General features: G+C 38.5%; 1 long non-coding RNA gene across 3 annotated transcripts in view; it reads left to right on the top strand.

The window, feature by feature from the left end:
* Positions 1-24,884, top strand: part of LOC140845113 (uncharacterized) — a 94,227-nt gene extending 69,343 nt beyond the window's left edge. The window contains exons 2-6 of one of the 3 annotated variants that reach the window (XR_012123820.1): positions 8,591-8,694; positions 9,701-9,792; positions 13,581-13,688; positions 15,702-16,425; positions 21,288-23,924. This is a non-coding gene — a long non-coding RNA (uncharacterized lncRNA). The other 2 variants (XR_012123821.1, XR_012123819.1) reach the window with 2 other exon arrangements.
* Positions 24,885-25,545: the final 661 nt, after the last annotated feature.

Here is a 25,545-nt window from a genome sequence, read left to right as displayed (position 1 = left end):
AAGAGGAGAGCAGGGTAGCATGGCTAGTGGGGAATCCTAGTGCCTGGCAAGGGCTGGCCGAGGTGGCCACATTGGTGATGCTGGTCTAACCTAAAAAATGACAGGAAACCATTTATGGATTTTAAACTCAGGGTTTGTGTGAAGTGATTTACAAAGTCAGGGAATGTATTATCATCTTAAACCAAGGGAAGCAGAATTACAAAAATAAATATGTTGCCCCAAATAACCCTCCTCAGAAATCCAACATAGAAATGATTTCTCTGTTCTCCAGCCCATGAAATTTCTCTGTTTCTGTAACTAATGGAGAGATACTTATAACTGATTGTTTTGATATAGCTAAAAATTAATTCTAGGGAATCTGAGTGCTCAGTCTTTTCCCCTAAATAATAGCACTGATGGTGTCTGCCTTCAAGGAGCTTCTGTACCTCTGATGGGGATGGTGTTTTAAAGCAAGAAGGCATTTTTGCCCCCTCATTCAGTAAGACAGGACACTAGACTTTGTTTTTCCGTAGTTCACGGAATTTTTTTTGAAACCGCTCATTTTATTTTTCCTATTTTTCTTTTCCTAGCAAGATTGTTAAAGTTCCAGGAGCAGTTGAAAATCAAGGGATTTGGTGACATTAACTGACATGTATGTGTGTTTAAAGCCATGTATGGGTTTTAAGCTTGGGTCTTATTTGGTTTAGTTTGCAAAGTCTGATAACTTATTTCATATACTATATATAACTATATGTGTGACACACACGCGCAGACACACACACACACACACACACACACACAGAGTCCCTTAAACTTAATTTTTACTAAACATGGGCATAGCCCCTGAGATTATACCCTATACTACACCATAAAACTGTTGGAAAGAATACGACTGGTTAGTAATTTCATTCTTGTTGAAGAAATTCTAAATATCCAACTACTCTCTGATTCTCTTGGGGAAAAATTATTAACCAGGAATAAGCAGTTCAGAAAATCTAGAAGGTGACTTCATCTTACTTACCCCTCAATAGATTAATCCTGGTTAAGAACCATGATCACAATGCGCAGGCTCAAATTCTGGCAGTAATGCCAGCTCCTTGTGTCTTTCACGGCAGGGAACCTGGCCCCACCATGTGCCCTCTGTGCCAGGAGTCCTCCCTGACATTGGTCCTAGTTGGCAGCTGTTGGCTTTCTTTGGAAAGGCCCTGCAGGTACGATGCACCAACAGTATTCACAAAGAATGCCTGTCTCGGTGAAAAGCCATAAAAAACATCATAAAGAAAAAGGATCAGACTTCATGCTGGATATTTACAGGGACACGTTCTGGAATCTGTAAACCAACGAGGATCTATGTCAAATAATATTTGCACTGCCGTCTACTGTCCAAGAAAGGCACTGCAATTTCCTCTTTTTTTAAACATTAAAATCAACAGAAGTCTCTTCTGTATTTTGGGAAGTTGGCAGAAACGTGTTTTTTTTTTTTAAGAGAAATGTATAAATACTTCATCTTATGCTGGCTTCATTCTATTAAATGTGGTTTAAAACAATTCATTCAATAAGCACTTCGTGAATCCTTACCAGGGATCAATTAATTATGTTACTCAGGAGAAATACAGTGTGGAATGAGATAGACAGGAAGCTTGTCCTCACTGAGCATTCAGGTTAGTATAGGAGGAAAGGGAAGGAAGGGGGAAGGAGAGCATGATTAAGCTCCTAGAATGAAAGAAGACGTGCGGAACTTTCAGAGAACTTAATGCGCTATGGTGGGGGCAAGACTGGAGATGACCTGATTATGTAAGCTGAGCCATGTGTCCCACTGTGAGGAAGCAGTTTAGATTCTATGATATTATAAGAAGAGGAGATGAAAGATCAGATTCACCTTTTAATAGTAAAACCAACTAACATTTCTTGAGCTCTTATTACATGCACATCACTGAGGTGAAATCTACATTTATTATCTTATTTTATTCTTACAATAATTTTATGAGTGAAGTCAAGGGTTAGAATGATGGACTGGATGGACCTGAGTCACAGGGCCACTTCTGCAGCTGGAGTTCAGGCAGCCCCTGCAATAGAACCATAAAATCTGAGGTTATTGTCTCGAAAGAAAATTCAAACTACTGTGTCAGGAAAAAAAAAAAAAGAGTCAATAGATTCTGTACAGGTGAAAATGACAGATGACCATTATTCCCCAGCCCAATAAATTAAATTTTTTAAAATATAGTTTTGCTGTGTTTAACCATTTATTACCAAAACTTTTGCCAACAATTTCATAAAATTGTAGCAAATAGCAAACTTGAGTTGTGCATAATCCTACCAACATTGTTACAGAAAATGCACACAAAGCAGGCCAGAAAGGAGTTTTAAAAGTAGTGTGACCTTTTTCAACTAGTTCATGATAAATCAAAAATATTTTTGAAGTCATGGCAATTATCCCAAAAGATTTCATTTGTGAATATTAAAAAATCAATGAAAGAATCTTGGCATTTGCTTCTAATTATAAGTGTTGAAAAAATGGCCTTAGAATGTGGATGTCTTCCCTCAGGTCTCATGGGCAGGCGATAGCTTTTCTTGGACATCGCTATGGAGATTTTTCTAGGGCAGCAATTTAAAATTGGTGGTTCCCAAATCTCCTGGCGTTTCAAAGTTTTTCCCACATTTCATGGTATTTTCTTTGGTTTCAAGTTTTGTGTTTTAAATCACACTGGCAAATCGGTGGTATAAAAAGTTACCTTTTTCAGAAAGCTCTTTGGGGATTCAGAGTTTGGAGAAAGCAACAGTTCTCAAACTCTTCAGTCTCGTGACCCCTTGTGTTCTTAAAAATTATTGAGAATCCTGAAGAGCTTTTCTTTTTTGTGGATTAAGTTCAACGATATTTCTCATATTAGAAATTAAAATTGTGAATTAAAAAATTATTTATTCATTAAGATAGTAAGCGCATTATATATTAACAGAATGAACGTTTTTTTCATGAAAAATAACTATATTTTCCAAAACTGTAACAAGTGGTCAGCCGATTGAGATTGTTTTACTTGTTTGCAAATCTCTTTAATGTCTGGCTTAATAGAACATAGATTCTTGTATTTGCTTTGCACTGAATCAGTTCTGGATTCAATCGGATATATTGCTTTGGTGAAAATACGTGAAGGAAATTTGGCTTTGTATAGATTCATAATTGAAAAGGGAGGATATTTTAATAATCTTTTCTTATAATTGTGGATATTCTTCTTTTATACTCTTCCCAAACTCAACAAATAGCAGTTTCATAAGGGTTAGTTGCATGTCCATAACTCATCATATTCTGTTACATTAAAATCCATTGGTCTAACTTGCACTTCAAATGGATCTTTTTCCCATGCATGATTTATAAGATCATGCTTTAGAAAATATCCAAATCTTCCTCATGTGGACACATTTTGCTATATAAATCAATACATTGCATTAATTAATATCACCACTGATATCATAAGAAAAGTCCTTGAAGTATTAGGATGCTGTCAAGCTCACAGTAGTGGATACAAGCTTTTCAAAAATTTTGCTTGACAGCTCAAATTTATCAGTGTCAACAAATTCTGTCAGTTGTCTCATTAAAGCAATAAGCTCATTTCATTCATTTCTGAGAAAATGTCTACTAAATAGGCAAGTCTATGTAGCAGTGAAAAATACATGATTATTAGTACAGCTTGATGCTGTAGCTTTGATGTGCTAAGGTAACAGCAGCACATTTATCCATCATCGTTTTTGGACTTTGAGTGCATTTGTCAATACACTGAGGAAAGACAAATAACACCTTAGTATTTTTATGAAAATAGTTTTGACTTCATGTTCTCACTTCCCCAATGGGTCTTAGAGATCTCCAGAAGTTCTGCTGTAGGGTGAAAAGACATGACTGTTACTGGAGATCAGACTGAAATCTCCAGCCGCAGTGGTTTTGACCATGTATGGTCTTTGATTAGTCTTGTTCCTAGACACATACATATATTGCTTAATTTATGCCTATAATGGGCAATGAGTGGCTTAAGGCAGAAGCACAAATACCATGACTATTGAAACAGAACATGGTATCAGGACCACAAAAATTAGAATATCTGGTCATATTTTGTCTCAGAATAGTTTGTTCTTTGACAAACCACAAAAACCATGGTATAAAGAGGACATGTCACTAGTGTCATGTCCAGTTTTCATTTTCACTTATTAGGAATAGAATTTTCACGTTAATAAGGTAGGCGATACAGAAAATTTAAGCGAGGATTCTCCTTCATTTTGTTAGTTAGAAACAAAGTGTAACATGTTTCAAAAATAGGTGAAATAGTTTTTGTCACGTATTCATTTCTAATATCCAGTGATGAAGTGATTTTATTCTATTTTGTTTGTTTGTTTATTCTTTTTTTGATATCATGACACAAAGTGAAATTTCTCCCCCTATGGTGAGATACATTGGATCCTGATACAAATCATGGTATGTCTTTTCAAATTTATATCTTGGCAGATGGATTTTCTTTATGCAATGATTTTAAAGATAATTAAGAAGCACATATTAGTTATTAGATAGGTAAAATATGTTGCTTTGTACACACATAGTTTAATTTTCTTCTAATGTGAAAAAAAGTATTTTTTTAAAACAAAAGTACGTTTTCATATTTAGCTGAAGTGATGAAGATCCTAAGGGTGTTTCTGAAATTATACATTAGAATAAAAGAGGCTGTCAAATAAAATAAAATAAAAACTGTTAATGCTCTGCTGTGCTATGTTGTGTTGTTGTAAGGAACCAACCATATCTTGCAGCATCTCAGGCATCCCTATGTGATGAACAGCATTATTTATATTCTGTCCGCATAAGAAAGTGGAAGACAAGGGAAATCCCAGTTAGTCAGATAGAGAAAGCATACAGAGGGCACTCCTAACTCCATATGCATGTGATTCTCTCTGTCTTCTAAACAGTGGGTCCTGTAGTTCTCTATGTCCATCACTGGATCATAAATTCTACCCATCACATGGCTGCCTCGCTTCTCTCTGGTTTTCAGGTCTTCACCAGAATTCTAGTATTCCTGAAATGAATTAACAATTACTTAAGCATCAGTAATTTTACTATCTGACCCTTCCAGAAACGCTAGGATCTTGCTCCATGATTATAGGAGAGTGGGACTCATGGAAAGCTATGTAAGTCTTAGGTGCCTCCTGAGAAGAAAGCTCCATGGAAAGCTGGAGAGAAAGAATTTCTACTCTCAGGGTAGTTTTGCATCCTGCTGATTTTCTTTTTCTGTGGTCACATCAGCAAAATGATCACAGCAATGATCAGATTTGTTTTATTTTTTCAGCATTCAAAATCACAACCCCTAGGCCTATGAGTATCTTAGGGGTCTATAAAAATATTTGATATTAAAAAAATAGCGTCAAAATTCCAAAAGAGACCACCAAATCAACATTAATGAATAATTAAATCAATACCAAGTTTTACATTAGGTCAACCTAATTAATTATTAAATTTAGTTATTAAAACAATTTCACTACACTTCAAAACAATTTCTAGATTAGACTAATAGAGCAAAAATTTCTGAGTATGCTTGATTGCTGTTTAGAAATCATAGTCAACCATGAATTAATTAGGTTATTCACAGTCCGACAATTTTAAAGCAAAATTATAACATTTCATTCAAATTATATACAGAACAAGTTGCATTTATTATGAGACAGGAGGGTATTGTATATGTTTGTTGTCATGTATGATAGAAGCTTTAAAAGAAAGTATTTGGAATCCATGACATTTTAACATAGTCCTCACAAAATTGCCTCTTACTGTTTAAACACCAATTTCAAAGAAAAGGTCTGCTCCAGAAATGAAAGTAGAGTTTGCAAGAAGCATACTTTGGTATATCTGAAAAGTTCTCTCTGTGGCTTCTCTGCAGCCTAGAGTCATTGAGTGGAAACTTTCAACAGTATGACTGACTTGGGAAAATCATGATATGTCTCTGCTAGTAAAGAAAAATACTGTGTATTTAAAAAAAAATGGAGAAAAGATTATATCTCCTCAGAATTTGTGTGATTTTATTTCTTTGATGCTAGATGAAAGTTATTTCTTTGGTGAAAAGGCGCAAATCTCGTGTTGCTGGGTAGATACAGAGGCTGAGAACAGCCATTTGTCTTTGCTTTCTGAAAGCAGAGAGAACTCCGATGCTCCTGATGACAGTGCTGGACACTTCGAGATTATCTGGTAACAATATCAAGGGACATAATCCTGAACAGAAATTCAGTTCATCTTAAAGCAAAGATGAGAAATGATTGAGAAATGACTACCTTTAAAAAAAACAAAAGAAAACAAAGTGATCATAGGTTGTATGCACTAAGAATAAAAAGAAAGAACTATTAAGTAACACATTCCAATGTGTACTTACTTGGTAGAAACTTTACTATAATGATGAGTTATCCTAGAAACATCTCATGATAATATCTTGATATTGGTTTATTCAAATAAGTTAAAATTAGTTCCTTCCTCCCTCCCTGCCTTCTTTCTTCCTCTTTCATTCTTTCTTTTCCCATCTCCCTCTCTTTCTTTCTTAATCTACTAACCCTTCCTTGTTCTCTTTACACTTGATCTTCCCTGAAATTTCACAAACAACATGGGATTGTTACAGACAAGAGTTTACAAAGGAAGGGGATTTTCCTTGGGTGTAGGAAGGACAGATGCCTTCTAGTTTATAATTAATCTCTTAATGGAATGATGTTCTCTTGGGGGAGGAAAGCTGTATCCTAGATCTCTTTTGAGGGATATGTCCATTGTTTTTGATCCCCCAAAGCCTTAGCAATTTTCAGATTAGCAAAATTGAGGATGGCAACTTACTATTTTTAGTTTCAGGCTCCTAAGCCTCACTGTTTAAGGCTCAATGCAGTATTATTCCCAAAGGTAAGTGAGCAGGACAAATTATGATGCCACAGCCCTAGAGAGGCCTATGATAGGATTTTCTTGGATTTGGGGGACTTCTTCAGATAATTCTTTTGAGTTCAATTCAGTTGAATGTGAGGAACATTCAATATTATTTTCCTAGGGAAGGATGGTAAGAACACTTCAAGAAAAAAAAAACTAAGTTTATACAGCTAGTTGAAAAGACTGAAAGTCATATCTAAGTCTAAAGCCCATTTATCAAATTTTTTTTTCACCACTTAAACCAGAAGCACAGGTAAAAGACTATCTGCTTTACCAAGAAAGAGGCTCTTAGTGCTCCTTAATAATTACAATATGGAGGTGAGACAGTTGTTTAGTAGGTGGAAGCAGAGGTAGGAGAGGAAAGGGATGTGTGTGTGTGAACGGGCATCAGCTTGTCTTATTCTGTATCTGTATCTGGTGGCTGTGAGGAGTGGGGAGGACCTCTTGGAAGACAGCTGGCAGAGTCTGAAGTTGGCAGTTAAGAAATCATGTGACATGGACATAACAAAGCTCTTTTCTGAAGTGTGTTTATATAGAAATGGCAGGAAGATAGTGTTCCTATATAGTGGCACAGCCCATTTTTTTCTCCCAACAGAACTGGGCACATTCCTGCTCTGGCATCAGTGTGTCACATCAGTAACTTAGTGATGTAACATCATGTGAAGCCAGTTGTTCAGTGAGTTTAATTGTCAAGTCAAATGTATAAAGAAAGGCTTTCTGAAATGCACTTGTGTATTTGCAATGCGATTATTAACCTTGCTGAGCCTCAGTCTTGTAATTTGTACATGGGGAGCTCTCTGAAACCGAAGTGTGTCTTTAGGATTACAGATGGTGTAAGTAATTTAAATATAGCCAGACTAACCAAGCACTCAGAAACAAACAGCTAATATAATAGTTTGGGATAAAAGCACAGATGCCAATTTTTCTTTTTATGACCTCCCCTCTCCTTTATCAAATATCTTCAAATATATCTGAAAATCGGTACACCAAAAATTCTATGCATCTTGGTTGAAGAAAATTTCCATCCCCAAATTCTCATCTCCATAGTATCCTGCCAATGACCTATGCAGCTCTTTGGGGATCCTTAAGTAGAGAAAGAGGTAGGGAGTGATTTTTAATTTTGAAAAAAATGAAGGTCTTAGAAATGGTTATAAAATTTATAGGGAATGAAGATAAATTTAGAGAAATGTTGCAATGAAAACATGAAAGCAGCCAGCTCAGCACAATGATGATGAAAGAAAGAAGGGAAGAAGGGAGGAAGAAAACGGGAAGGGTAAAGAAAAGAAAAGAAAAAATTGCAGGGTGTGGAAAAGACATTTTAGGACTTGGGAGACCTATGAACCAAAGCGGAAGCAAAACATTCCCCAAATGGCCATGTCACTCGCTCTTCCCCATGGGATATTGTTCCTCTAGTAATATAGAAACTAACCCCAAAGGGGGTCAGGTGTACAGGAGAACAAGACCTCTGTTTCCACAATTTGTTCTTTATTCCCAGGAGTTGATCTGCAAATAAAGCTTGTTTTAGAGTCCATTGTTATGAAATTGTTTCATCACCTGCCAACTATTAGCAAACATCAGAAATATTTGGTGATTTGAAAGAGCAGGCAGCAGACAAGCAGAGGCTCTGAGAGCCGTTCCATCGCTGCAGACATTACTAGACTAATACTTTTTCTCTGCTCGTGTTCACAGAACTGAAAGTAAGCTGCAAGGTGGGCTGGTCGGCGTCCACATCTGGCGTGCCCCCACCGTCAATTACTCCTCTCAGGCAAGCCAGTGACCTGCAGCAGAGTCAGGTACCACCATCGTTAGCCAGTCGTGATTGACTGCCTGTAATGTGACATGCCAATTGCTTCCCACCTCTGTCTGTCATGTGTTGCTGTAGGCAACTTTCGCATTTGCTTTTCTTCTCTGTGTGTATGGGTTGAGGGGATGAGTTGTGGCAGTCTGTGTTTTCATCCAAAAAGGAGTCTTTCTTCCCTGTGATTGGTGACCCTTTCTTTGCTTTCTGTTACCAAATCGTTTTTTGTTGTGGTTTCCATCATTCTGTAATATAAATGTAGTAAACTTGTATTAATAGTTCTGTGTATCAGTATACTATTCCTGGCTTATATAAAAGCAGATTTATATCAGTGTAAAGGATGCAAACACAGGTCTAAGGCATTTCAAAGCACCTGCCTAGTGACTTTGTCTTTCAAACTCTCTGCTGGCCTACAGGACCAAATGAAGTATCTCTGAAGGCTGGTTGACCTAAGGCTCATTGGTTTACAACTATATGGTTCCTAATATTTAGTTCTTCCCAGAGATAAAATGAGGAATTGCCTAGCAGGAAAAAATAACTAAGGCTCACAAAGGTGGAGAAATAGCAAAAAATCCCGAATAAAAATAGTTGAGAATCAAGAGGCTAAATGAGCTACTGTTGCTTTCTCCAGTTAGCTGTTCTAATGGTTGTTGATCATGTACTCTAGTGTATGGTGATGGTCTTAGAGTGTTACAGCCGAAGGGATATGGTGACATGAAGGGTAGAGAGCTCTATACACGAGGTCATCACTTTTACAGATGCTGCTGGAACCCAAAGAGTCTGAGTGAGTCTCAGTGATATGTGCCAGGAACCTCAGTAAGTTTGCAGAAGGACCAGGTCTAGAACCCAATTATCACATGTCTTATAGTAGCTTATTATTTGATATTAGAGACTGGAATATAAATTTGCTCTCCGTTTTGTTTCTACCAAGAAGAAACTCGCTTTGGATGAGTGTCTATGAAAATCATTCATTAACTTGGGGGTCTTTCCCCTTTGGTCAGTCTGTAGGAGCTGCCTTATTGGCCAGCTGCATGGAGCTAGAATGTACTGAGGTCTGTCAGCAACGGGACCAGGACGGGCTGCAAGAACCCAGGTGACTGTTACGGTGAATGCTGGAAAACAGGGAGGTGTCTTTTGTTTTTGCTTTAACTTGTTCTTAATTGCTTTGGGTGCATTAGAGAAATATACCCACTGACATTTGAGCCAGTGACAAGTGACCTCCAGCAATGCCTTTAATCTTACCTTCCAAACACTTCTGTGGCCTCTTAGTCAAATACCATGCGGAGTCTAATTCCTAGTAAGATTTTCAGTGGTATTTATCTCAGGTATGTTCCCCATTATCTTTGTTGCCTAAATAAATGATGTGTTTTATCACAGAAACTGATTTGATTAAATGTTGCTTTCTTTACTTCCATTAGTAGTTGTAGAACTGTAAGCTATAAAAAATAAACAAAAAAGAAAAACTTTTGATTTACTGTACTGTTCCCCACTGTTATCTCTTTCTCCAATTCATAATAAAGGAGTATTTTAGTGGCATTGAGGAATATTGATTTAGATGTTCCTGAACCAGTAAGTTATGTTATGAGATTTGTGCCTAAAACTTCTGTTCACTATTGTCTCAAAGTATGCAAAGCAAACTTTGCTAATCTATGTTTTGCCCTTGTTAGGTCTGTTATTTCTAGTTGCTACTGTTCACTCAGTTCTCCTCCTTTGAAGCATTTAATTTTCTAAGAAAATTTCTAAAGAACATTTAGGATACTTAAAACTAGAATTGGGTGTTTTGCTTTAGTTAAGACTTACTAAATTTTCATCAAATTTGATGATTTAAAACGGGCACAAACCTTCAAATATCAATTCAGGTTGATTTTGTAGTGATTTCTTTAAATAAGAAAACTTCTTGACACGTGAACTCCTATCACAAGTAGTCCATCAGTGGAAGAAGCCAAAACAGCTTCAGAACCAAATACCCGCATTAGATTAAAAATGTATCAGGCAAAAATCCTCAAATGTGAGATGTATTTTTTTTAATCATTCCATTAAAAACAACAAACATCCTCTTATACTGATGATGTGGCCGGCCAGTGGTCAGGCCTCCTGTATTGAGAAAGACAATTTTTAGGAATACGACTAGCAAAATCAAAGACCGAAAGGCGGTGCAGCCTGCACTCTGTCAGCAAGGACCTCAAGAAACCTGTGGTTTCTGGCTGTGCTGCTCAGGGCTGGGGCAGCCTGAACAAGCAGAGACACCTGTAACAATTCACAGTAGTCTTCATTTCCATTTGTCCCTCCCGACCCTACATAATCCTGTGGGCTTCATGGATAAGTAAGGCAACGTATTTCATTTCCTCCACACACTTTGAACAAAATTTTTTTTCTGCCTTTCCAAATTATAAGTACATTTGATGCGTACATTAAGTTGAGCTGTTGCTTGACATTCAAATGGAGAGCATTTGAAACTAAACATTCTCAAGCTGAAAGAGATCTCAGAGACAATTCATCCAGCCCAGCATTTCATCAAGGATGAACCCAAATCTCAGGAGGGTAACGTGGCTTTTCCAGTGTGTCACCATTAGTGTGTGACAGAACCAGGGTCAGTCATCAGCATTTACTTATTCCTTCTCTGGTCTGGTTTTTGATGAGTCACACAGACTCAGGCGTGGACCCTCCCTGTTACAGATCACTATGTGAGAAAGGGAAGCCCAGAGAGGCTGCAGACACATGAGTGTGTATAGTGCCATGCCCACATAACTTTTTTTTTCTCCAGTGGAATATAGCCAGGGGTTTATTCCTTGTTTTCATTATTCCTGAAAAACATCAGAAACACCGGAGATATGCTGTTGCCATAAAATACATATGCAGCGTAGTTCTCAAAAAAAAATAAAAGCTTAAAAATCGAATGTGTGAACTTCATTCATATGGATCCTGTGGCTGCCGTGCGAATATGCCTTGCAGAGCACTAACTGCTGAGAGTCACTGGCCAAGGCTGCACTCAGCAATGTCACTGTGTCCTATGGAAACCAGACTTTCCACTGAGGATGATGTGCGCCAGGGAACCTGAGGCCAACCTAGTCCCAGAGACCCAGGACTCTCGGGACAATGGAATTTGGCTGCAGGGCTCTCCAGTGATCTTGCTGAATTTTTCTTAGACTACAGGGCAGTGGGTGGGACCAAGGACTAGTGTAGGGCACTTCCATCCATCCTTCCATCTCTATTTCCATCCTTCAGGGTCAGCCTTGCTTCACAAACAGGTCTTCTGGTCCTTTCTCAGCTCCTTCCCCCTAGAAATTTCCTCTAATAAAAATCTTTGCATGTGTAACTCTGAGCTGGAGAGTTTTAAGAATCATCTCCAGGTTGCCAGAAAAAGGCCTTTTAACTCACTTGTTGTTGTTCAGCATCTTTGTTGTTCTTTCTTCTTTTTGCCTCTGTTAACTAGATAGCAACTTCTATCCCAGTGGCCTGCAGCCTGGTGTCTGTCCTGTCCACTCCTAACATGCTTTGCGGTACATAGGTCATTAGATCTCAATGTTGCTACCCTCGTCTGTTTTCCCAGGGGCGTCCTTGCTAGGCTGTCCATCTGCTGCCAAGATAAGATTAGAAGGATGTTAGTGGAAGCAGCAGGAAGTATTTTCAGGCTGTTTCATCCTAGCAGTTTTCTTCAGTCATAATTTAGGAGAAGCAACCACACTTGATAAAGAGGCTCCTTAAACTGACCCATCTTCATAGTAGATATTTTGTATTTGAAATTATAATAAAAATCTTTGAAGTCAGACAATTCAAGCAGAGTGCTTCGGGGAGAAGGAAAGAATGTGCTACAATTAGTGCCTGACTGGTGACTACCTACAGATGGCCACCAGAGGAGTCAGGGGGAAATACTATCACTGGGTTCCAGCAAAAAATAGAATTGAGCGGTAGGGAGTAGGTTGTGCAATATCAGAACAACCACAGTTGGAAAATAATGGCACTCATTTATAATACCCTAAGTTATTACTTGGAAAAAGAGAAAATAAAAGGCTTACCTGTGAGATTGAGGGAGGTACATAATGTTAATAGCCTGCTATCAAAACATCGGAAAAACAGCCTTCTGTATTCCCAGCTCTCCGCCTTATTCTGAAAGCAGAGATGGCATCAGGTCCCTTTGTATCGCCTTTTATGTGAGGTGCTCTCTCTCTCTCTCTTTCCATATATATTTTTTCTGGAAAGACATTTTATTAACGAATTTACACACATAAGGGGTGATTTACATCACTGCGATTTGTGTGAAGAGGTTTCACTTGTCCTTTACAAAAAAAGTTTGTCATGAAAATACTCAAATACACTAAACAATAGCCAGAGAACTCTAACAGACCCCCATAAAAACCACCATCGAGCTTCATCATTTACCAGGATTTGACCAAACTTGCTTCATCCACCTTCTTTCCTCCCTCCCATCCTCCCTTCTTCCCTGCGTTCCTCCTCTCTTCCTCACTCCACCTCCACTTCTTGCTGTGATAAGTGAAACTCCAGACATATGGGTCCTTTCATCTCTACATCTTTGTCTGTATGCACTTTTGAAAAAACAGAGACCTTTGCCTGCATAACCGGTGCTGTCTGGGCACTTGAATGGGAACAATAAGCCCTTGGTAATATCATCACCTAGTCCCCCAGATTTAGATTTTCCTGACTGCCTCAAACATGACTTTTTCCACTTGGGATTTTTACAACTTAAGCTTTGTTGTGTCTACACTGATTAGTAAGAGGAGAGCTCATGGAGGCATTTGCATGGCTAATGCTAGATTGGAAAGGGGGAAGGAAATTAAGGACAACCCCTGGGTAGCTATTACTGGTGCTGCGTGTAAGTGGCCATAAAAGTGATTCTGTTTTGTGTTCACTGCCCTATCTTAGGACACCATGGACTCTTGAGGTGGTTCTAGGAAGATGAATCATTTGCACACTAAATCCCAGTCAAGCCCCTGGGACAGTGGGGTTCTTTGCTGTAGGCAGGAGTTAGAGGTAAAATTCCATGATTTTTCTTTAAATTGTGCCTGCTATGTTAGACCATTATGACCAGCAGGCTTGTACAATCACTATAGCTCATGGCTCTATGTATTGAAGCATATACGGTATATTTATTTCCATTATCTGTATTGGAAATTATGTAATTAGAAAACACAGAATTAGGAAATGTTATTTGCAACTATTTGGATGAAATTGAAGGATACATGCTAAGTGAAATAAGCCAGAGACAAAGACAAATATGGAACAATCTCACTTATATGTGAAATCTAAAAGAGTTCAACTCGTAGAAGCATAAACTCGAATGGTGGTTGCCAGTAGTTGGGGTTTTGGGGAATTGAGGGTGGAAAGCTTCAACTATGCAAGATGGATAAGTTCAGGACATCTAATGTAGAGCCTGGTGACTCTTATTATTGCTGTATTCATCCTTGAAATTTGCTGTGAGTGGGTTTTTAAGTATTGTCACTTCACACACACAAAAGGCACGTATGTGAGGTGACTGAAATGTTATTTAACTTGATTGTGGCAATCATCTCACAGTGCTTTACATATACCAGAAGAGCAAGTTCTACACCTCAAATATACTTACATTTTTAGTCAGTTACACATCAAAACTGAAAGAAAATTGAGATAAAATTAAAGAGACACAGAAATAGCATAGCAGATACATAGGGAAGAAGAAACTGATATATAGGACCTGGTAAGGACATTTAAAAGAACAACACTGATGATGATGATAATATTTGGAACAATAGCTAATCATTAGAGAGAGCCCTTAGTCCTTTTTTTTTTTTTGCCTTCTCTGCTACTTTAAGTCTTATTCCTCACCCTTCCCAACTCCGAAGAACGAATTTTCAGTTTTCGGTTACTACCTCAAACCACAGATGTCTGTGTGTCATCCAAGAAGCAGTGGTTGGGCGCCTACCTAGTGTCAGGCAGTAGGGATTGTGATCAATAAACTAGGGCTCTTCCTTCCATGAGATCAGTCTAATGGGGAAGAAAAACGTGCTCTAGAATGAGAAGCTAAGAAAATCAAATTCCAGTAGGTAGGGGATTGGCCGTGCTTGCTCCAGTCGGGAGGTGGAAGGTGAGCGGGACACAGGGACCTGTGTTCAAGTGAGAATGTCAGCACCTAGCATTTACAGGGGCTCTCCGCGCATGGATTGGACACAAGGCTGCCAATGCGCGCGAGCACGGCAGGAAAGGCTTAAATGGGGCCGTTCCCAAGCGGGACGAAAGATGAAGCCGACTCCGAAGGCAGGTGGACTCCTCACAGCGAAGGTGCGCCCATGTCACAAACTCTTGCCGCAGGCTCTCCTCCCTCTCCCTGTCCAGGAGGCGAGGCCATGGCTTGTCGCCCCTGTAGGGGCGCGAGGAGCGGCCGAAGCGAAGCGGGTGCCCCGTGGCGCGGAGGAAGGCTCTCGAGCACGAGCGGCTGGGCTGCTTTCCGAGGCGCGGCTGCGGCCGCCACGCTGACTGCTGAGGCCATTCCGGTCCCGGCCGGAGAGGTGCTCTAGATTTTGAAGATCACTATACCCACAGGGTAGCAATTAAATCCAAATTAAAAGACGCAAAGTAGTTATTGAAGGAAGGAGTCCCTGTCGTCATCAATTCCAAACATTCCTCACTTTTCATAGGCACTTGGGTTCTCTGCTGGTCTGGCTTTCCTCCCCATTCCTTCAGTGACCAGGTTTAATTTATGGGAGCTCCAGCTTTGTCTTCAGAAAAATCCTTTTAGGAATAGTAGGGATTTTGTGTGTGTGATTTTGTATGAACCTGAAAGCCGGTACTATGGGTCAAAGATATAACCAATAATAACAACAAATTGACACTACTAATACACAGTGCTTGAAAGTCTTTTTTTGTACTTATATGTTCTTCACAATAACCATTAAGATATTGTCATTATGTCCACTTAATAGAAGTGAAAATTGACACATAAGGTTAAGAATTTACATCAGAATCACCCATTTTGTCCACACAAAATCACATCTTATGTGTTGTTCACAGAATCCCACTTGAGCGGTGGCATGGCCAGGAGTCAACCTTAGGAATCTGATTCCGGATTTTGCACTCTTTGCTCCAGGACTCTGGAATCCATGCTTTCCATCATTATCACTTCTCAAAATATCCCCTTTATCTAAAATACTTTTCAAGGTCTCTTTCCAAGTACTGCTTCTCATCTGCTCTCAAATAAATACTCTCTGCTCTCCCCAGTCCTAAAAAGCTGTTCATTTGAATCCACCACCTGTATGTGGGCTGCCCCCCATATTGCCCTCATTCCTTCAGTTTTCCCACTTGACCTGCTATGTCCAACCTTTCCTCCTCCCCAACCCCATCTCTTTCTCCCTCTTGACTCTCCCACCAATACCTAAGTAGCTGCCTCTGTGAAAGACGACCTGCGCTCTTCTACTCACTAAATTCAGAGGCTATGTCCTTGAGTTAACTGCGAGCAGTATCTGCCATTACGTCCTCCTGGTCACTCTTGATCCCTTTTCCCAGAGGTTATACCATCTCTCCTGGATTTTTCTTCTTCCTAATTTTAGTTTGTCTGTTTCCTTTTCCATTCCCTCACTCTAGGTATGTGGTGATATATGCTCTCTCCTCTGCGCTGTGCATTTCTCTCTGTAGTTTCACTTTCTCTGCATGGTCTCCTCACTAGATCTTCCCAAAATCTACATCTCCACAAGATGTAACTAAATCAGTTACAAAGCAGCCAAATCTGAATCTTCAGGTAAGGCCTGAACGTCATGTATTATTAAAGCTACTCAGGTGTTTATAATGCCCTGGCAGGGTAGAATAACAGTGGCAAAGGTCTATGTATTGACATTTAAGTGAATTTTATTAAGAGAAAAGTAATTGCACAATTTATAGTGTAGCTACTGTTATAGTCAAGTACTAGTATTAACTATTCTACTAGTACTAACCTAGCTACTAGTAGAACATAGGTAGAACAAGTTTCTGTGGGAGGGGCAGCTCCTGCTTTCCATGGTCCTCCCCAGCTGTGAGCCACAGCATTTGTTATTTAAGTTGCAGCATTTCAGGAAATGAATTATCTCACCATCTGACGAACGGTGTCCCTCTTGTATATCATGTTATCAGAGACAGAGAAAATCATCTGTTTACTTGATTTCCATAGACAGACTCTCCGAATGTATGCTTTCCTAAAAATTAGGGGAGATGCCTATGGTTTGTAATGCCCAACAGGAACAATTACAAAGATAATGTTATGTAAAACATCTCATAAAATATCTTCAGCCCACCCTAGAATCATGTCTCACTGTTCTCTAAAGACTTTTCTTTTATTTCTTCTGGGAACCTCCTTCCTTTGGCTTCCTCCAAATACCATCCTTCCCATTTTATTTTCCTGGGCAGTTTAGCTCTGAAGCCTCTTCACAACTACAAGCCTGACTTTGCAAACCAAAGGATTCCACTATGCTCTGCCATCTAGCTTTCCATCTTTTAGTCAAACAAAAAAAAAAACCCCAAAAACCAGAAGGAAAAAAAATGAAATGGAAAGGCTTAGACATTTTCATATTCTCCCACCTGTGCCTACAGGAAATACACTTATATTGTCCATTGATATAAATCATGCGATGTGCTGTAGGATATAAAAGGAGTCACAATAAAATTTGGTTTAAAATAGCAATTTTTCCTGAGAGATTTGCTTTTATGGATGGGTATAAAAAATGTTAATAACAATGTTTATCTCTAGGTAAAGAAGTATGGATTTGTATGCTGTATTACTTAGAAGATAAAGTTCACTTATCTACTAAATATTTTATTGTATGTTATATATAAATCACAAATTTATATAAAATATTTTATAAATATGCATTTTTATATATATCATATATGTAAATTATATTATATATACATTTTATAACCAGAAAAGGCATGAGTACAGAAAACATTCTAGTCTCTTCTGTCACCTGCCATTCAGCTGTTTCAAAATTATTACAAAATACTTCCAATAGACTGATCAGAATTCATAAATACTCCCTGACCTCTTATACCAACTTCCTTTCCCATTACTTCATGTAATCTCCTTTCATTTTTGACTTAGATCTCACCTTCATTTTCTTTCATTCGTGCATCTATCCATTCACCCATTCAACAAAGATTTATTGGACCTCATTGCAAGAGACACCATGCTTGGTACTGTGTAGCCAGTCTATAAAATCTTCATTTTCTCCTTTTTAAATTCTTTTCTTCTTAAAAAGAGTCTGTGTTCAAATTCCAGCTCCCCCTCTTTCTAGTGGTGGAATCTTGTACAAGTTACTTAACTTCTCTGTAAGATATTAATAATAATTTGAGCAAGAAAACTTCTTTAAAAATACGTATTTCAGCATAGAACTTTAAAAAGTATAGTCTATGGAGATATATTTTAAAAAGAAATATGTTAGGAGAGGAAAAAGAGTCTATGATGCAATATAAGCTTTAGCACAAACTCTGAGGATTGAGGAACAAGTGGGAGAGTTTCATCGAAGTTGTGTTGACTGGCAACATTCCCTAAAGTATAGACAAAACAGAAGTTGTGGTAACTAGGTAACTACACATTGTGGTGAGCGTTTAGTGATGTATATAATTATCAAATCACTATGTTGCACACCTGAAACCAATAAAATATTACATATTAACTCTGCTTCAATTTTTAGAAGTCCTAAGGAAGGTTTTTTGCTGGAACATGGTAAGAAAAGCTTGTTTCAGCTCTGAAATAGATGCTAATAGATGCCTGGCAATCAGTCTTTAGAAAATTCCTATTACTGTGTTACCCAAAGATTTTTTGTTTTCTTCCCCCAGCCAATTTCAGGGTTCTCTTCCTTGAGAAAAATGTAAACAGAGGATTGAAGGTGGATAATTATCTTTTCTAAAAACTCACATCCATCAAAAGAATCTTAAAAGCTAAAGATGGCGAATAGACATTTTCCCATGTGTAGGGTTTCCCAGCACTGTATTCAGACACCTCCAGCCTCGTGGTATGCCTGTTATCTAGGCTGGGAATTGAGATTTCTAGAACTCATTGTCCTCATCACAGAGAAACACATGTGCCCTTCAATATCCAGAGGCTGAGGAGCTTTTCTAGTGTAAAATCTTATCACTATTGTGCCGGAGTCCAGCTCTAGCTGAGGTGTGGGTCACGAAGGAAAGGACAGTGTTGGTGAGTAAGGAGATAAATGAGGAGACGAAACACCCAATTAAGGTTGTAGCATCTCCTGACATCAAGCAGCAGGGTCTTTATTTTTATATCTTTTTAAGGTTTCCATAATGTTAAAACATTTTTCTTTAATCGTAAATAATACAATCCTTTTTCTGTCAGTTTACATAATTCCAGCTTATTACCCTTAAGTAAGTATCATCATTTCTTCTAATAGTAGCCATTTAACATGTAATTTTTAACTTTCCCCTAGTCTTATTGTGATTACTAATTCATGTAAGCTACATGCTAAGTACTAAACAGAAAATGGCATGAGACAGTGTTTGGGCTAAGTGTGTGGGCTATGATTTTTACTTATAAGCATGTAAAATTATATAGAGTTTAAGATATGTGTCTAAGGCTCTATAAAGTTTAAGCAGGTTATATAAATGCAAGCTGTATGTCTTTTGGTTATTAAGTGTAATGCTATATTATTAATTAAATTCTATCTTACACATGTGGGTTAAAGCTTACCTCTAAAATCTAGGGATGGTCCTCTTATCACATAAGTTTTAACATTCCTCAACATTCCTATGAATACAATAAAAACGCCTTATTCTTTCATAATATTCATTACCCAATTTCAGATGTTTACACCTTTCCTCCTGCATCTACAGGCACTAGGGCCTTGCAGTCCTCTTTATCTTTTATATAATAACACTAAATCTGCTCTTACTACCTTACCATTAATATAATAATATTTTATAAATTTATTATAAACTTCTATATATGGGATAATTATAAATGTAAATCTTCCTATGTTGCTCATAAATTCTTTCTATGAGGGGGATACCAAAGGTGTGTTCTAATATTATAAAGCAAAATAAGGGGGGCTCTGGGCAGTGGGGACTATCTTTATTACTTTGCTGTTTCATATAAGTTTATTGGGAAAATGGGTTTTTCTATGGCCCAGGTTCCCATAACTTCTTCTCTGGCAATATTCTAAAGAAATCCTGGTTAGTCATGTTTCAGTTCTTACAAAGGGGAGGACAAACTGCATCTATCTACTTTTAAGAGAGGCCTGGGTTGTCCTGCCTCACTTATATGTGGCAGTATGCCTGGAACAGTTGGTCCCATAACATAGTTTTTGTTTCCAGAATTGCTGCTTTGATCAATATTTTGGGTTATGTTATTTACTAAAGATCAATAAATCTTAAATACAAAAGATTTCCCATATATGAGCCCAACCACCAACATCGTAACTGCAAAACTAGGTGCAGGAATTAGCAGGGGCCAGCTATGAGGTTTCCTGTGTCCAGGATTCCTCCTCGTGCCTGGACCTTGTCAAACAGCACGAGCAGCATGGCCCACGCCACCAGTGTGTTTCACAGATCATCTCACGGTCTGATGAAGGATAATGGTTTTTTAATCCAATTAGAAAACTGCTCTTACATTGAAGGGAGTGCTTCAATAGAAATAAGCAAATAATACTTTTGTGCAAATTAGATATAAATTCAGCCCACTTTTCATACTTGCACTTTAGTAGTTCTGTGCAAATGATCCACAGTCACAGGATATTTTCTCTTGGCACTAACAGCCAGTAAAAACAAGAGGTGTTCCAGTAAATATTTGTTGACCTAATTTGCTCTCACCCCACAATGGAAGAAAGAACTGCTCTTAGAGTGTTTGATTTTTGCATCTAGCCTGTTTTCATATGAGGCCACTTGCTGCCATAGTGGCCACTATTGATCTACTGATCCTTGGTTCCTCACCCAATGGAACTTATCTCCACATGTAGATGGACCCAGTCACTTCTGATATGTTCCCACATGTACTATTACAGCTTTAAAATATTTTAATAAAATTTTAGCATTGGAAGTTTAATTTAAAAAAGACTTTTATTGTTTCTTGAACACACATTCAGTAAATAGAAGAGAGTAAGATAAAAAAGGGACAGGAGGAAAAAGCAGTGCATCTGAAAATCTAAGGCAACTTCCATCACTTTACCCACCAAAACATCTACATATCGCTCCCTATCCCCCTCCCTCCCTGCCTCCCTCCTCCTTTCTCCCTCCCTCTCTCTCTCTCTCTCTCTCTCTCTCTCTCTCTCTCTCTCTCTCTCTCACACTCTCTCACACACACACACACACACACACACACACACACACACACACACACTTTTCCAGTGGGCTCCATCACTATTTTTTGTTCTCTCACACTCACTTGAACGACACAGCCATAGTAAAATCAGTCTTCTAAAAACCATTTCACACTTTTGTTTAATAAAAGCCTAATTAATAGAAAACCAAGTTTCCAGACAATTTTGAGGGACTGCAATGCTCCATAGTTACTTTACATGCCCTTAACTCAATATCTTAGGTGCATTTACGACCATATCAGGAAACGTGGAGCAAAGAAAAAAATTAACCCTACTTCCCTTGACCATGTTTCCTGTTCAGAAGCCCTCTTAGAACTTCTTAAACATCCGTGGACATGACAGCACTCCCCAAAGAATATTTTTTCATATCAAGTCAAGACCACCTCATCAGTGATGGGTAAAGAAGGAGACTAAGCAAAGGACGTGAAAACACCTGTTACTGGAGCACGTGGGCTCAATACAGAGTTGATTTGAGGTTATTGATACGCACATCATCCTCTTGGATATCAGTGTGATTATGAAATCCCAGTCTTGCTACCATGCCTAAAAGAAACTTTAAACTGGGTGGATACAACAAGTTTTCTGAAACTCCAGGATTGCCTGAAAATATATTTTATTGATTCTACTTTGCTTCCAAATAAAGCATAACAAGCAGAAAATAAAATGATGTGGAGAGAAAAACACTGGTCCCTGTTTACTTCTAGGGTTGTTCTATGAATGGTGCTTTCAAAAAAAAGCCCTGACCTGGAAGTGAGGCCTGAAGGCCTTTTTATTCAGCTCTGTCCATCCGGCCCTCTTTCTAGCTCGCTGAACTCATAGGTCCATCATGGCGCCTTTGCCAGTGGTTCTGTGAGTTTCAGTCTCTTTTGTCCTTTCAGCCTCTTAGTTATTCTGTGCTAATACACTAGTCAACCCTTATTTAAAAAGTCATTCAGTTTTATTTTTGCAACTTCTAACCCATCTTCCTGATTGGTGGGAAAAAAAGTCTTCTTGAGTCTGAGAAGCATATGATGTAGTAAATGCTTTAGATGTTTTTTTTTATTTCAAGAAAATATGGATTGACAACAAACAATGTTAAGGACTTCTGCTCTTATTGTAACCAAGAGGGTCAGATCATCTCTCTGCATGCAGCGACTATCATTGTGTCTTCTGTATTAGAAAGAAAAGGAAAGTCCAACTTTCACCCCAATGTGAACATGAGCAAGGAACTCTACAAGGTCTCTCACATTCTTAACTGTCAGCAGCATAGGTCACAGCCTATTAAATGTTAATGCAAAATTAAGTATTTTCCCAAGTGATCTTGTTTCCAAATCCTCCATCCAATATGAAATAAACATGACATGACATCCTTTTTAAGTGATCCAAATCATACCAGACCTCAGAAGAAACAAATCACAGACACTTAATAGTTATGCAGCTATTGCTTTCATTTATGTATTTGTTAAGCTATTTTAAAAATGCATCTGCAGTGATGTTCACAGAATAGATTATGTATTAAGAATTAGGGCTTTCTCTTCTGAAGGTAGGAACAAAGGTCAACAATTTAATTACAAAGCCCTTGCCTAGGCTATGTGTAGGTCATTTTTCAGTGAGGAAAAGGCAGTTCTAAAGAACTGTTTCTCTTGACTCTATTTCAGTGCTGGAGAGTCAAATATCTCTTGTGTTAGAATAAAACAAATGTTTACAAATTCCCTTAAGGAAAAGCAATGATTTTTCTTATTAAAATTACCATTGTTGGGGATTATCATGACTCGACTATTGGACAGCTACTCACAGCCAAGAGCCTACTCCTCTTGCACATCACTTTTATTGCTCTGCATACATGTTTTTCCTGAAATAGAAAAAAAGTGAATACTGATTTTGAGTCAGCTCAAAATTCAGTCAAGCTGAGAATCAGCTGAGAAACGCTGTCAGTTAAGCGAACAGACAACAGCCACAACGACAAGGGCTCACGCTGCTGGGCTGCATAATGTCCAGCCTGGGGGAGAGCAGAGGTCAGAAAGTTCTTTATCTTTGGCTCCCCTCACAGCTGTTCCCATCTTGGCCACTAGGAGGAGCTAGTGAAAAGGCAAAGCTGTTAAGCAGCTCTGCCTAGCTCAGAACTGCAGTAGCTTCTCATTTTCTTTAGGACAAACAAGAAGTTCTTTCCTAAGACTCACTAGGATTCTGCAGGTCGGGCTTTCTCTTTTTGGCTCTCTGCAGCGTTCTCAATCCTTTGCTTTCTAGGTTCAGTCATATGCTTTCTTTTAGCGTTTTGATCTCACGGCCCTCTTACTGCAAGGCTATTATTGCACATGCATCTGTGGAGGCCTCTGGCATTCTCTACAGAACATTACCCCACCAACCCATTCTCCATCAGTCCTCTGTTTATTCTTTTTATTCCAACTGATAACTGTTTCTCTGGGAAGCAATGTGACATTGCCTCTGTGACATCCCAGTCTGGATCAGAGTCTTCTGTAATAAACTGTCAGAAAATGGCTGGTCTCCTTTACACTAATATCAAGTAAAATAAACTTATTCTTTTAGTTTTTTTGATAAATTCTATGTTCCCCAATAAATATGTAAGTTCCATGAATTTTCATTACATAAGAGAGTGACTGACACAAAGTGGCACTAAATAAATAGTTGTTTAAGGAACACAGAAATTAATCATTGGCGAGTATTGTAGCAAGGCAGATTTCCTTAAACTTACACTAGTCTGAATTAACCAGTGCTGGTGTTTCCTCCTGGTACAAAATGCCTTCTGGCAGAAGCAAGACTTTCCCCAGGAACTTTCCAGCAAGAAGAATAATGGAGTTAATGACTTCATGTCAGATAATTCATTATTAGCATGGACACAGATACAAGTTTCACAGAAAGAAACTACAAGATAAAAATCCCTCATGTTTTGTTCTTATTACATGCATAAAATCAATTTAAAAAGTTTACACTTTTTCTTCCCATAGAAGTTAATAACAGGATTTAGGGTAAAAGATGGCAGTGTACGAAGGCAAGGCAAAAACCTTCTCCCAAAATCACATAGAACATGAAAATACAGCAAATACAACTAGCCCTGAAAACAACCTGAAGACTACTGACTTCCTACATCTGGGGAAGAAGACCCTACAGAAGAAGGTAAGGTGGCAAAGCCATGATCTGCTGGGACCCAAGCCCTTCCCCCACTCTGGCCAATGGGCAGAAGGCAGAGGAAAGGAGAGGGTAGGGAGTGGAAGCCCAGGATCGCTGAATAGCTGGCCCTGGAGATCTGCTCTGGGAACATGAGCCCACATTGCATGATGCCCTGGTGATTGGTGGGGCTGGAAACACTTGGGGAGGAACACTTGGGGAGGCTGAGATACCAGCCTCCTGTGCAGAACAGGCATGCTCTACTGGCCTTCCTGAGAAAGAAGGCAGAGTGGGCAGTTTGAAAGACTTCCAGGCAGTGAGAGGGGTGACAGAGGGGCAATGATTGCACAGTGCTCTCTGCTTAGGAAAAAGGTTAGGTGGACATAATCTCCCAGCCCACCCTCAGCCCAACAGGCTGAGGTTTTGGTAGTTTGCATCTTTCATAGAACTGGTCCATTTAATCTAAATTGTTAAATTTGGACTATAGTTGTTCATACTACTTATTTGTTTAATGGCCATGGAATCAATAATGATTATCCCTTTTTCATTTATTGTATTCATAATTTGTGTTTTACTTTCTTTATTCCTGTCTTATTATGTTATTTTTGCTTGCTTTACTCCTTTTCCCTAGTTGCCTAAAGTGGAAGCTTCGGCTACTGGCTTTAGATTTCTTCTTTTCTAACAAAGACATTTAATGCTATAAATTTCCATGTAAACACTATTTTCATTGCGTCCTCTAAATTTTGATGTAATATTTTCATTTTCCTTCAATAAAAAAATTTTTTAAATGTCTCTCAAGACCTTTTTTTTGAGCCAGTGCTATTTAGAAGTGTGTGGTTTAATTTCCAAATATTTGGGATTGTCCATGTTAGGCTGGAGGAAGGAAAAACAAGGACATGCAAACAGAACAGAGAGATGCCATAGGGGGAGAACAGACCAGACCCCAAGGTCCGTGCCTTATATGGAAAGGAGACATCTCTTCCTGAATTCCATCCTTCTGATGTGCCAGCTAAGACCCGAATGTCAGCCTCCTCCTTCTTGGAAGGAAAAAAGTTTCTAGTTGTCTATTATGTCACCTTTAGCCAATCATACCTCTCCTTGCCCCCTAGGATAGCTTGCCCACTCCTCCCCCTCCTAATCCCTTATAAGCCCCCACCTCCCTGACCAGGTGTGACTTCCCCGACCTGTAATACCCAGACCGCGGAACATCACCTGGGAGTTGCACTAAATAAATAGTTGTGGCCCTTTGTTGCCTCTCTTCGTCTGCTTATTTCGGCTAAAATTTATCTTACACTCCAGATGTGTTTCTGTTTGCTAATACATTATATACATTATATTACATTATTATATAATACATTATTATATAAATTTTTTATAATACATTTTTATTATAAAAAACATTATTTCTAATAATGTTATTATAATACATTTTTATTGTTCTTGCTTTATCTATT

The sequence above is a fragment of the Manis javanica genome, chromosome 12 (assembly GCF_040802235.1).
Source record: "Manis javanica isolate MJ-LG chromosome 12, MJ_LKY, whole genome shotgun sequence".
NCBI lineage: Eukaryota > Metazoa > Chordata > Mammalia > Pholidota > Manidae > Manis > Manis javanica.
This window is presented reverse-complemented; position numbering and strand designations above follow the sequence as displayed.